The sequence below is a fragment of the Rhinolophus hipposideros genome (genome assembly GCF_964194185.1).
Source record: "Rhinolophus hipposideros genome assembly, chromosome: 1".
Lineage (NCBI taxonomy): Eukaryota > Metazoa > Chordata > Mammalia > Chiroptera > Rhinolophidae > Rhinolophus > Rhinolophus hipposideros.
The window spans coordinates 59841693-59855249 of record NC_138047.1 but is presented as its reverse complement, the minus strand read 5'-3'; the positions used below and the strand labels follow the sequence as shown (position 1 = coordinate 59855249).

The 13557-nt window shown below is 41.5% G+C and overlaps 1 protein-coding gene across 1 annotated transcript in view; it reads left to right on the top strand.

Annotated features, from left to right (window-relative positions):
* The window catches only part of RASGEF1B (RasGEF domain family member 1B), a 522412-nt gene that overhangs the window by 38326 nt on the left and 470529 nt on the right, over positions 1-13557 (top strand). The gene's annotated exons all lie outside the window — the stretch shown is intronic.

Below are 13557 nucleotides of genomic sequence, written 5' to 3'. Positions count from 1 at the left end.
AGCAATGGCCAGTTGAGTCTTTCTCACATTGCATCATGCTGACTTCTGCTTCTGTCGTTGCTGTGGCTACGCTGGTCCCAAGTGGATAATCCAGGGTAATCTTCACATCTCAAGGTCAGCTGATGAGGAATTTTAATTCCGTCAGCAGCCTTAACTCTCCTTTGCAACGTAACCTAACATAGTCACAGGTTCAGAGGTATAGGATGTGGACCATCAGGGGACCGCTGCTCTGCCTCCCGTATGCTATGCAGTGTTTTCACAGAATAATACAGTAGTGAATGAAAGACCCGGGGTTTAAAGCCAGATTGGCTGATTCAAGTCCTAAACTGCTTCCTCACTGTGTCGTTCAGGGCAAGTCAGTTGCATTCTCTGTGCCTTGTCATCCTCCTCTATAAGACGGGAATAATAACTTGTGGTGGAGATGGAAATAACTTACACAAAGTGCTCAGCGTGTACCAGCACATGCATATAATCGTCGTCCAATAAATGTTGCATATTATTTTTTACAAAACATTACATGCATGTATGGTGCTGTGTGCCACACAAAAGATTTCACAGATGTTATTTTGTTAGCTTTCTTACCACTGTGGCGTTTACTTTTAATACACTTCTAGTCTATTGTAAAGTTATTTTAAATCAAAGTTGTAATTGCATACAAATGGACTTAAAATTAAAAGAAATTTAGGGGGAAAGCCACCATATTAATACATTCTCATAATCATTTCATTTTTTTAGTACTTCAAAGTCTTTGCCTACATGCATTCTGTAGTTATTTACAAGCTTCTAGAGAGTAGAGACACTGTTTTTGTTCCTTTCAGAGGGCTGGCTTAAACATAATTAGCATGCACTGAATACAGATACATGTTGGAAGGAATCCAAGAGGCTGAGACGTCTAGAGGTGAGGGCAGAGGCTGGGAAGTGGTGCGGCTTTTGCATTCTCTCACTTCTTTTGCTGCATTGAAAGTTTCCTAGTTGGTCCCTTAACCTTGATGTGTTTACATCTTGTTAACTTAGTGAGGACATAGCAACTTACTCAGAGCTGAGGTGCTTAATTCAGTGAGTTTGGCTTTAGCTATGGGCAAGTAACAGAAAACTGGTCTCAAATTGGCTAAAACAATGAGGCATTTATCAGCTCTTGTAACTGAGAAGTCACTGAAGGTAGGTCAAGCTTTCGGTCAGCCTGGAGCCAGTGGTTCACTGATGCCATCATTTTGTCTCAATCTTTCTCTGTTTTCACTAGCACAACTTTAGCCTAAGGCTGGCTTCCTCTGTGGTCACAAGACAGCTGCCAACAGTTTCTAGGGCTTCATGCTTTCTTGCTTATGTCCTGTGGGAGGAGATAGTACGACTCTCAGTAGCAGTTGCAGAAGAGTAAAAGAACTGTCTTTCTTAGACGCCTCCAAGATGCAGTTCTCCACATTTCACTGGCTGAGATGCAGTCTCAGCCTCCAAGGGAGAGGGATGTGCTGATCAGCTTATGCCAATTAGACTTCCTCTGAGTGTGTGTGCGTGTTCACGTACAGTTTTTCCCCAAAGTGGAGTTCCCAGGTAAAATATAGGGGGAGAGGTGGATTCTGAGCGGCTAGGCCCAGGCAATAATGAAATACATCCTCAGCATATCTGGGGACATAAAAGAAACTCTTTTCCTAGGTAATGAAATCTGGCTGAGTTGGGGTCCTAGTCACCTATACATTTATGAGCAGGTCTCTTTCATCATCCTTCTTGCTTATCATCTTGTTAATTTATTAAAGGTTTCAATGCAGATCTTTGCTTGTAAAGGGTGAAGCACTTCATTTATTAATTGGCAAAGATTTATCAAACACTTGTGCCAGCTGCTCTTCTAAGCACTGGGGATTCACAAGTGAACAAAACACTGCCCCACACTTTAAAGATCGTGCCACCAAGTAGAACCCCTTAACTGCCAGGGTTCTTGGTTAGTTTCAAGGGTTGATCCACATAGATTCTCAGTCTGACTGCATTGGGTCAAGAAAACTAAGTTTCCCCATCTGTACAATGAGCATAAAGAACCCTACTCATTTATCTCAGAGGGAGTGATTCTGGAAAAGACACAAATAGTCTGGATGGAAGCTGCACAATCAGTAACAGAGATTGACACAATTTAAGCTTCTCATATTAAAGTTGTAAACATAGGGTGGTTGGGAGGTGGGACAGAGTATTTTGGATTGGGAAGGAAAATGACGTGGTAGCCTGAAATTCATTTCATAGGAGCCTGGTGTGAACTGAATTGAAAGTGGTTTGAAACCATGCAGTTACTACATCACAGTTCGTGACCTGGATGGGGAGGCCCTAGAGAGGAACTGGGGATCGAATCTGTCAATTAAAATCCTATTTTCTGTCCAAGAAGTAGGCCTTCTGGGTCACCCTGAGAGCTTCAATGATGATGAACTTAACATTTTAACTGCGCTCTCTCTAAATAACTACCTCCCTAGGGTGGAAGGCACAGGTCCCTTGATACGTATAAAACTTACTTATTCAATGAATCAACTTCCTACAGATCAGTGAAAGAAATCCTCCAGGGCAAGGGTCTAAGCTAGGGGCAAAGGACTAGGGTTAAACCAAGTTGCTTGAACTGTATCCACCCATGGTTGCCATTCTCTCTCAATTTTCTAATGTTTGAGTGCTAGAAGACCAGAGGAAGCCTAAGTATATTGAAATACAGTTAGTATTGTAATTAAATAAAATTTCAAAGAAAAATAAGATGACCCACATTAATAATATTTTTAGTAGTTATTATGCGTGACAATTAGTCACAATGATATTTTCTGCCCGTTATGCTGATCAATATTACTTTGACATAGCCAGACAAATTTTGAGTTTTCCCTTTGCTTTGTAATATTCCAGTATCCATAAATAGCGTCTAAGTATTACCTTGTCTTGTGCACCTGAAACTAATAATAATAAAAAAGAAATGCATGAAATATAAAAAAAAATTGTAAAGATAATATTTCTGCATTTCAACATATTAAATTTTACCTAAAAAAAAAAAATAGCATTAAGGCTTGTTGCGATCCCTGAAGTGGGGGCCCATTGAATAAATCCCTCTGTCTTGCCTGAGGGCTAAGAAAGGCAAGAAGTAAGAAATGGAGTAAAGCAGATGAGAGTTCAAAATACCACTTTTATTACTCATAAAGGCTCAGTTGGAAGATATACTTAATCATACTTTCCCATCCCAGTTATGGGCTGTGCTGGGCCAAGTCTGACTCTCTTGGGTGTTGGAGGCTTAGGGGTAGAAGATACCAGGGATGACTTGGGGTTACCCCGGAGCAACACAAAAGCATGAAGAGGTAAAAAGGAAGAGCCGAGGTGAGCATGTTCAGTTTATTTTTCCAAATGTCTCCATTAGATCGGGCGCTCCCAGAGAGAAGCCATGGGTGTTACACGAAATGAGCTCCCCTCATCAAGTGTAGAGAAATGTTCCCTTTAACTGTGTAAACAGTTTTTCTAAATGTCTTATACAATTTATCTGTATATTGGATCAACTGTGCTGTCATACAGACAAGCTCTTGGATTCAGAACAACTATAGGACTTCCTTTATTTTCTGTCATGCCCTCTTCTACCCTGTTCCTCCTCCTCATAGACTAAATCTGGCCCTTGGGCTCAGGCTGTTTGAGGTCCTCTTCTATGTTTATTTAAATTATTTAATTATATTAAATGCCATGTTTAATCCTACTCAGTAGGCTCATAGCTCATTATGTGCTCGATTATATACATTATCCCATTTAATCCACAGCACAACTGGGGAATCAGATTTATTCTCATTTCTCGATGCTGAAAGTGTCTGAGAACGGGTAATTCAAGGCTAAAAAGAGAGTTAAGTAGTAAAAACAGAATTCAAACCCGTGCTCCTTCACTCCAATGCTTATACCAAGGTCATGGCTGAGAGAAGTTGATAACCGCAAGCACTTATTTTTCCAGTTTTGGCAGTAGTGAAGAATCGGTTTGAATTGGGATGAAATGCATCCACCCTGACCTGTGAAATGAGACAATTCACATAGGTCTTTGATGGAGGTGGGTATGGGACAGAGCATAGTTGGATAATGAACTCAGGGCAGGTAAGAGAAAAGTAGCTTACATTTTTAATATAGGCATCCGTCCTCCTAGCTCCACTCTGCATGGAGAGAAGTTAAAGCCAGGTGGGCTGCAGGGTTAATTTTTGTAGCTTTCCTGTATACCTTAGGACATGGACTTGGGAAGGGCTCGGTTTGCCTTTGGGTGGGAGCCCAGGAGCAGAGAGATGGTCAGGTATGTAACCAGCTGAATAGTTTCTTGAACTGCTGTTCCCAGTCAGGAACCTGTTGTCAACTGTTGGCCCACAAAAGCGTCCTTTCTTCTAGGACACCTCTTCCCTTTCCTTCTCCCTTTCCCCAGTCCAGGGAGCTGGCCGGAGTGGAGCACATAGCAACCTGCACTGCAAAGAACTCTTGTGGTTCCATGGTCAACAAGGGCTTCTCTATTGTTGATGAGCAGAAAAAAAAGAAAGTGTGTTTTCTATTTTTCTTTCTTGGGGCGTGGGCATCTGAGCCTAAGCATGCCTGTTCTTGAGGATCCATGACTTGCTGACCATCTTTGTCTCTGGAGCAAAATGTTTTCCTTCACTTTCTTCGTGGGGGTAATGTTGTAAACCTAGTCTTACTTTCTTCTCAGGGAGTGCTGTTGTGTCTCTCGCCCTCCCAACATATTAATCTGTTAGGTTGGTGCAAAAGTAATTGCGGTTGAAAAGGTTAAAAATAATTGCAAAAATCGCAATTACTTTTGCACCAACCTAATACTGAGACAACCAGTCATTTGAATCCCATCTACCTATAGGGGGCATTAGAATTAGAGGGCATTAGAATTAGTCATCAGATCGACTGTACCTATGTTTAGTGACTTGCTTTTTTGATTTAAGAAAAACTTGCAAATCTCACAGCTCAGGAATAGTGTGCTGGTACATTTATAGTGACTAGTTTTCTTATTTCTCGCTTATCTGAATACCTGATAAGCATAATAAACAGCTCACCCAGAATTATGGGCAACCCCCAAGCCTATGATGTGTGAATGACTAAATATTTGGCTGAGACTTGTAGGATCTAGCAGTGATTTATTGGCCTGTTATGTGGTGTGGGTCTGAGTTATGTCATGAAATCCTTAATTGCAGAGGACTGGCAAAAAGAGATTTTAGAACATTATTAATAACGTTTCTAAAATACTTAGGATTTCCCATAGCAGGGTGTCATATGGTCAGATCTCTGGTCCATTGGTAATTCCAATTGGCCTATAGATTTACTCATTTCTTTATTAATACTAAAAAGTAAAATAAATGAAGTAAAGCAATACAAATCCATTCTCGTCATTTCCGCACTGCTTAAGCAGACTACACAATAAGTACTCGAGGAAACGTAACTTGATTTTAAATTCTATCAGTAAATGTGAAAAAGGAAAAGAAAACCATGTTTGATTGATTTCTCTTGCTCTGTGTTTATCTCCTTTACAAAGAGACTGGAAACTGACAAGATTCTTCTATTCCATTGATTTCTTTCTTGGTTGGGTTGATGAGAGAGTCCATCAGTCATTTATTTAAAATTGTGCTTTTGAGATATATGTGTTGTTCTTGGAGTTCTTAAGAGTTGTCTTTAAATTGATTCCTAAGCAGGGACTCTTGTACAGACTTCAACAAAAATGTATAACCATGTGTTCTTGAGGTTGGCAGGACCACTGAAAACGTGTACAATATATTTTTTATAAGATACCTTAGTGCCATGTCAGAGATTGAAATGGGCACAAGGTAATTTGGGCCAAGAACATATAGATTGTTGAAGTTAGCTAAGGCTAGGGAAATTTGGTTTATGTTAAGCTTGTAGTTTCTCTATCACCAAAAAGTAATTTGACTCCATTTCTTTGTGTAATTGCAAAGAGTTGTTCTCGGTGAGGAAAAGTTGGGAGAAGCTCTTTAACATGCCAGAAGGTTCCTTCATCACTTTTTCTATGAATAATAGCTCTCATTTCTTGAGCGTTTACTATGGGCTAGCCCTTATGCTAAATGCAGTGGTACACTGGTAAATGTTAAATAATCAGCTCTCCAAAACAAAGCAGAACGAAATAAAATGAAACAAAACAAAACACCAGTTCTAATTTGTAGCATCTGCCAATTTCTGTGGTTTAAATACTCCACTCCCACCATGGCCGATTGCAAGCCCTTGAATATGATGTCACTGGAGGGGGAGTTGGGAAGAGATGCTAACAACAGGTGCCTGTGAGCCAATAGGAGTCAACTCTAGCACCCTACTAGCTAAAAGATTTATATGTACTAAACTTCACAATAACTCTATGATTTAGGTATTGTCATAGCATCCCTGCTAAAACTGAAGCATGGATAGGTGAATTAATTTACCCTACTTACGTAGCTAGTCAGTAGGACAGCCAGAATGTGCATACAATAATCTGGCCCCCAACCCCATGCTCTTAACCACAATGTCATATTACCTATGTAGTGCTTTCACCTTTAGTTCAGAAATTTGGTGGAAATATTGTTTAGGAATATGAGGTTGTCGCGTGTGAAAATTATAAAGTAGAAAATATTTGTGTTAATGTATATATTTATGTCTTTGTAAGTTCATCTCTGTAAATTACTTAAGATAATGGCTATGAGGGGCCACCAGTTGGGGGCTAAGATAGTGTCCACATGGGGAAATATCTCTAAGAGTAAGTAAAAACCATCCTAAGCAGAATGTTTGAATAGAAAGATGGTGGATGGGGAGACCCTGTGGGCGGATGGTGACAACAGGGAGCAGAGCTCTGTCAGCAGAGACACATAACCCATGCCCCTGGCTGTGAGTAATATGCCACAGGCAGCTTCCTGGACCACTACCATCTGGACTTTTTAGAGGTCTTAGAGGACTTCTGCTTGTCTGCTCATCTGCCAGTGAGCTCCAGAGAGTGGCTTGGACTCAACATATCATAAGTGTGGGTTTCTCCGTTATTTGATCTATGAACTCAAAGAAAAGCTAATATGCCCCCTCAGTAATATGCCCCCGCAGTTTTCTTCTTTGGGTATAGTTATATATGTAGGAATAAATGATCTTTTTAAAAAGAAGCCTAAAAGAAAACACTGTTTCTATATTCACAAGAATTCTGGCACCAGATGTGTGTTTTTCCCCCCACAGCTTGCATTTCTTCAGTCCTCGGAGGACACTAAGCAGGTATCCTACAATTTAACTCAATTCTGACACTAACTGCCTAGAATTAGCAGACCCCACAGGTTAAAGACTCAGTCTCACAAGACTGCCCCTATTTTGGATGCCAGTCACAAGTCCCAAGATGTCACCTGTACTTCTGACCAAGAGGCTCTAAATTGGGAGTACCCACAACCCCCTCCTCAGGTTTGGTAATTTGTTAATGGCTCACAGAACTCAGGGGAGTGCTTTACTTATTATTACGAATTTATTATAAAGAATACAACACAGGAACAGCCAAATGGAAGAGATGCATAGGGTAAGGTCTGGGGCAGGGGTTCGTGGAACTTCCATGTCCTCTCTGGGCATGCCATCGTCCCCATACGTGAATGTGTTCGCCAACCCGGAAGCACTCTGAATCTCTTCAATTAGGGTTTTTAATGTAGGCTTCATTACATAGGCATAATTGAATATGTCTTTGGCCATTGATTAACTCAACCTCCAGCCCCTTTCCCCTCCCTGTAGGTCGGGGTGGGACAACCAACCCCAATTCTCCAAGAGTCACCTCCTTAGCATAAACTCAGGCATGGTTGACAGGGGCTTATTATGAATAACAAAAAGACTACTCTCATTTCTATCACTAGGGAAATTTCAAGGGTTTTAGGAGTGCTGTGCCAGGACTAGAGGACGAAGACTAAATGTATATTTCTTATTATGTCATAATATCACACAGAATCTTTTCTCTGATTTAGGCAAACACATTTGTAACAAAGAAAATTATTACTAATTAAAATTACTATTTTTAACATTCAAAATTAATGCACCCACATTGGTATTATCCACATGTCCCTTGAGGGAGGTTGTTTCCTGGTCACCACATGCTAACCAACTGAGCTAACTCCCCCTCAGATGTCTTTTGATTGCAACATTTAATCTATTTACATTTAAAGTAATTTTTTATAGATTTGTAGCTATTGCCATTTTACTATTCATAATTTTGATCTCTTTTTTCCCCCCATCTTAAAGAAGTCCCTCTAACATTCCTTATAATACTCCTTCCTTTGGGTGTGCTGTTTGTGGTCCTGTGGTGATGAGCTCCTTTAGCTTTTTCTTGTCTGGGAAGCTCTTTATCTGTCCTTTGATTTGTAATGATAGCCTTGCTGTGTTGAGTATTGGTTGTAGGTCTTTCCTTCTCATCATATTGAATATTTCCTGCCAATCCCTTCTGGCCTGCAAAGTTTCTGTTGAGAAATAAACTGACAGTCTTATGGGAGCTCCCTTATAAGTTACTAGTTGCCTTTCTGTTGCTGCTTTTAGGATTCTCTCCTTGTCTTAACCTTTGCCATTCTAATTAGAATGTGTCTTGGTGTGAGCCTGTTTGGGTTTACCTTGTTTGGGACTCTCTGCCTTTCCTGGACTTGTAGGTCATTTCCTTCCCAGGTTAGGAAAATTTCCACTAATTATTTCCTCAAATAGGTTCCCAATCCCTTGCTTTCTCTTCTTTTTCTGGTACCTCTATGATGCGAGTGTTGTTACGCTTGATGTTGTCACAGAGGTCTCTTAAACTCTACTCATGTTTTGGATTCTTGTTTCTTTTTGCTGTTATGATTGGGTGTTTTCTGCTACCCTGTCTTCCAAATTGCTGATTTGATCTTCTGCTTCATCCAGTCTGCTAGTGATTCCTTCTAGTGCATTCTTCATTTTAGTTACTGTATTCTTCCCTTCTGACTGGTTCCTTTTTATGGTTTCTATTTCCTTTTTTATGCTTGATATCTCTTGAAGTTGAAGTTGAAGTTCTTGAAGTTTAAGTTCTCACTAAGTTCCTTGAGCATCTTTATAAGCATTGTTTTGAACTCTGTTTCTGGTAGGTTGCTTGCATCCATTTTGTTTAGTTCTTTTCTGGAGTTTTCTCCTGTTCTTTCATTTGGGATATATTTCTTTGCTTCCTCATTTTGGCTGCCTCTCTGTGTTTATTTTTATGTGTTAGGTAGATCTGCTATGTCTCCCAGTCTTGGCCAGATGGCCTTATGTAGTAGGTGCCCTGTGGGGCCCAGTGGACGGTCTGCCTGGTCACCTGTGCCTGGTGCACCAGGAGTGTCCCCCATGTGGGTTGTGCGTGCTGTCCTGTTGTATTTCAGCCTTGATTGCTATTGGCACATCAGTGCCAATAAGGATTGACCCTCAGGCTGATTGGCTGTGGGGTTTGGCCACATCCACAGTTTACATAAGGCTTCTGTGTGAGGTGCTTACCCCACTGAGTAAGATTCACTCCAGCAGGCTCTGCTGCCTGTGAGAATGCCCTTTGGGTCTGCTGCTTGTGGGATTAATTAGACGGTGCTTTGCTGTGGTCTGAATTCAACCTCCAAGTATGTTAATTCTGGGGCCTCTGGGAGGAGTTCTGGTGCAGTCCTAGGTCACCGACTGTCTGAGACCAGCTGGGGACTACTTGGTAGGAGCTACAAAGCAATCCACAGTTGTTCACTGCCTGTGCTAACCCTAGAGGCACGTGGGAGAGGCCATGCTGCAAACTGAGGTGTTTGCCACCAGTTCTGGGACTGGTGTAGCTCTGCAAAAAGCCAGGACAACCCAAGGTCTGCTGTCACCTGCTGGTTCCCTTAAGGTTCAGCCACTGATAAAGCCTTATGCAATATGCAAGTTGGGTGGGGTAGGGTCTCAGGGAGTCACTAGAGTGGGAAGAGTTGTGGTTACGAGGTTAATATATATTCTGGTTCGGTGCCAGTGCTGAGCCTGGAGCTACTCGGTAAAAGTCTCAGAGCACACTGAGGCTAGTGTCCCCCCACTTGGGCCCATGCATTCCCATAGTTTTCCAAGAAAGAATGTAATGAGGGCATGGCTGACTGCTTTCAGAGAAAGTTCCTCCAACAGTGGGGGCTTTGGGTATGGCAGGTTCCTAGTGAGTCAGCAGGGTGGAGCAGCAGAGCTCACCAGACCAATTCAGATTCAGATTTGGTCCTGGAGAGGTGGGGGGGGGCAGGGCTCAACACAGGAGAGATGGTGCCTGCCTGCTGGCTGCATGGAAGGAGGACTCTTCACAGAGAAAATGGTGACTGCCCTCCAGCCTTCGTCCCATAGCCCCACACCTCAATCTGCTCCCTGTATGCCTCTGATGGCCACCAAGTCACCATCCCTTTGCCTGAGTCCAGGGTGAGTTTCTGTGAGTGAGTGAGTTTGTGTGTGGGCCCCTTAAGAGAATGTCTGGGTTTCCCCAAGACTTCTGTCCCACCCAGTCTGAATTACCACTGTTTTTCACAGCCAGATGTTGGGAGTCTCCTCTTCCCAGTATCAGTATCCCAGGCTGGGGAGCCTAGTTGGGTCGGGGGTCCCTCACTCCTCTGGGAGGAACCTCTGTGGCTGAGATATCCCTCCTGATTCTCAAGCACCTCACGGAGGTTTGGGGCCAGGCTATTTCACTTCTTTACCGCTCCTACCAGTCTCATCATGGCTTCTTCTTTATATCCTTGGTTATAAAACTTCTGTTCAGCTAGACTTGAGATGATTCTCCAAGTTGATTATTCTATAATTTAGCTATAATTTTAATGTGTTCATAGAAGGAAGCAGGCACAGTGTTTATCTACTCTGCTATCTTGGATCTCTCTAGTGTGATTGTTAAACTGGAGAGTCTGTTATGCCCCTGGGGTTCAATCACCTTTGTGTCTTCTTATCTCAATATTGGGTTTTTCCTTGAAATCAACCCCATCAGTGTAAGGGTGAGTTTTATGGAATAGAGACTATAGAATAGTCTGGCAACAAGCAGGGTGTCCAGGTGTGTTTGGAGGATGGGTGCCTTATGTAAACAGGACTAAGCCAATTTGGATATACCTTTGTCAGTCTCAGTAGTCCCCACTAGTTAGAGGGGTATGATGATTAATTAAACCTCCACCCCCACACACCCCTAACACACACACACCCCTAACACACACACACACACACATTTTTGGTGTCAGGTTATAATGAAAACAAGTCTTAGTCCAAATTTCTCCTATCATGAAGATGTTTGTTAGCAAGCACAGTCATATAACTTGTTCTGCAGGGGGATGAAGCCCTAACTCTTTCCGTTTTGGTCTCCTAAAAACATCTTGCAAGAAAGGTTCACATGAGGCAAATGTGGCACTATTCCATTGTTGGGATTCAGTGAACTGCTGGAAAACCAAGAGTCCTCAGACCCACTGGCTGGGCACAGGATGTTTAGAGATTAGGCTACAACTACAGTGCTCTTTACATTATTGTACTATTTTCATGTACATCTAGAAGAGTGTCTCAATTCACCTATTTTGAATATCCTTAATTTCACCAATGGTAATTTATTTCTAGCATCTGTTATGCTAATTAACAAGCAACTAATTTAATCAATGAAAACCCTTTTCAACATTTATTAAGCCAATTGTCAAAACCTCTGGTGTTGATCAGAGATAAGAATAGCTGAAGGCTTTTGTAGTAGTTGCCTCTGATTAAATAATGGTGGTTGACTACCCTAGAGTATGAATTTCCATTTAGGGCAACTGTAGTCAGATTGTAGTTTAAATTAATAATAATGTAATACCATACTGCAAACAAACAGGAGTTGTGAAGGGCATATCTTTTGTCTGAAGATGTTTCAGTATTTTAAATGTTCTTTCTCATCATAGGGCATCCTTACTCCTCCCTTCCAAAAAGTATCTTCAAGATTACAGAGACAAACAACAGCTTTCTTTTCTCTGTGATGCAAGATTACAAACAAGAGCAGAATGCACTGTTCAATAGATATGAATAGATGCAGTCTGATTTGGTAGAAATACATTTTGCTTTCATTGTGATAGGATAAACCGTAGAACTTTCTAACGGGGTAGATATCCATTTTTCCGGCATGTCACCTTTGTTTCAGAAAAAAAAAAGAAAAGCAATGCTAGAAAAATGCAAAAAGAAGTCCTCAGAAACCTCTATACACATTCTTGTTTTTCATTTCTTTGAAATTCAGTGTGGTAAATATTGTTCATGACTTGCAGACCAAATAAAATGCATAGCAACACAAAACTGTGCCCACCGTTGTCTGTTTTTTTTTCTCCCTAGTAATTTTGTGTGTCAATTCAGACAAATTGATGGTTTGTCCCATTAAGGAGAAAAAGACAAATAAAGGGAATAGACAATTAACCTTCCTAACCAACCTACAGAATAAAATATTCATGGAAACTAGGCTTCTTAATTAGCCAAGAGGCCATGGAAAAATGAGTTTATGAAAGGCCACTTGAAAATTGGGATTGCAAACATGTGAATTTTTACATTGTTCAGGGTAGATGGCAAATTAATCTCCCTAATTAGGATCTCAAATATCTCATTGATAAAAATCTTATATCAAGTTCCTTGGGAGGATTTAGATATGAGGTAATGATTTTGTTGATACCTCTGTTCTAGAGACCAGGGTGAAAATTTTGATGTGCAATATTTTAAAGACAGATTTGAATGAATAGGTACTCTTACGTATGATGGACTGCTCATACTGGAAACAATTCTACACTTCCTGGCTGTCACATCTTTGAATTTATTTCCCCTAGTCTTCATTCTCCTATTCTTACTCTCAACCCTGACCTCTCCAGTCTGAACTCCATCATTTTTATTGTGCTAAGTCTGGGATTTCTTTAACAGTAGGAGAGTGAAGCCAGAGACTTGGATGTGGATCTGGGTGCATTCTGGGTCTTTGAGGTGGGGTCAGAAAGACAGATCCAACTGCCAGTGCTGGGAAGTAAATAAGTGTGGGAAGTTAAACATGGTACCTAGTGAGGAGGGTAATTAAAAGATAATGGCCCATGATATGGGTAGGAAGGATGCAGACCCTGTATCCACCAGGCCTATCCTTCCATGCCAAAGATAGCCATCACTAACTGATCATGACATCTTATCTCTAGATCTAGACCTCTACATCAAGGCCTTGGACTTCTTTTCAACAAGGTATTCTAGGCAGCCAGTACAAAATTTATCGTTTAATTGGGTGACCCATCTGGGGGATAAGAAATCACAGAGCAGGAAATATCAGGAACAGCAGTCAAACAGGCCACAGACATTGTTGGAGCAGGCCCTTAGCTGCTAAATGGCCTGAAACTCTAGTCCTTTGGAGAATGCCAAGCAAAAGCAAGGCATGAAGCACTTAGTTGTGAAGGGACTGGGATGTGGGCAGCTTACGAAGATGGGGAACAGGACAGAGCTCCAGAACTGGACTATCGAGTGGGGACTAGGGCTCCAAAAGAAAGAAGTCCTGTATCAGGAATGGGGAGCAAAGTTGAAACTGGGTTGACTGGAGGGAGAGATTGATGCTGTTCCCTGGAATAATGGGACAGAAAGGGGAGACAGAAAAAAAAGGGTCTTCGTTGGGTACCTGCCGTGTGCCAGGTA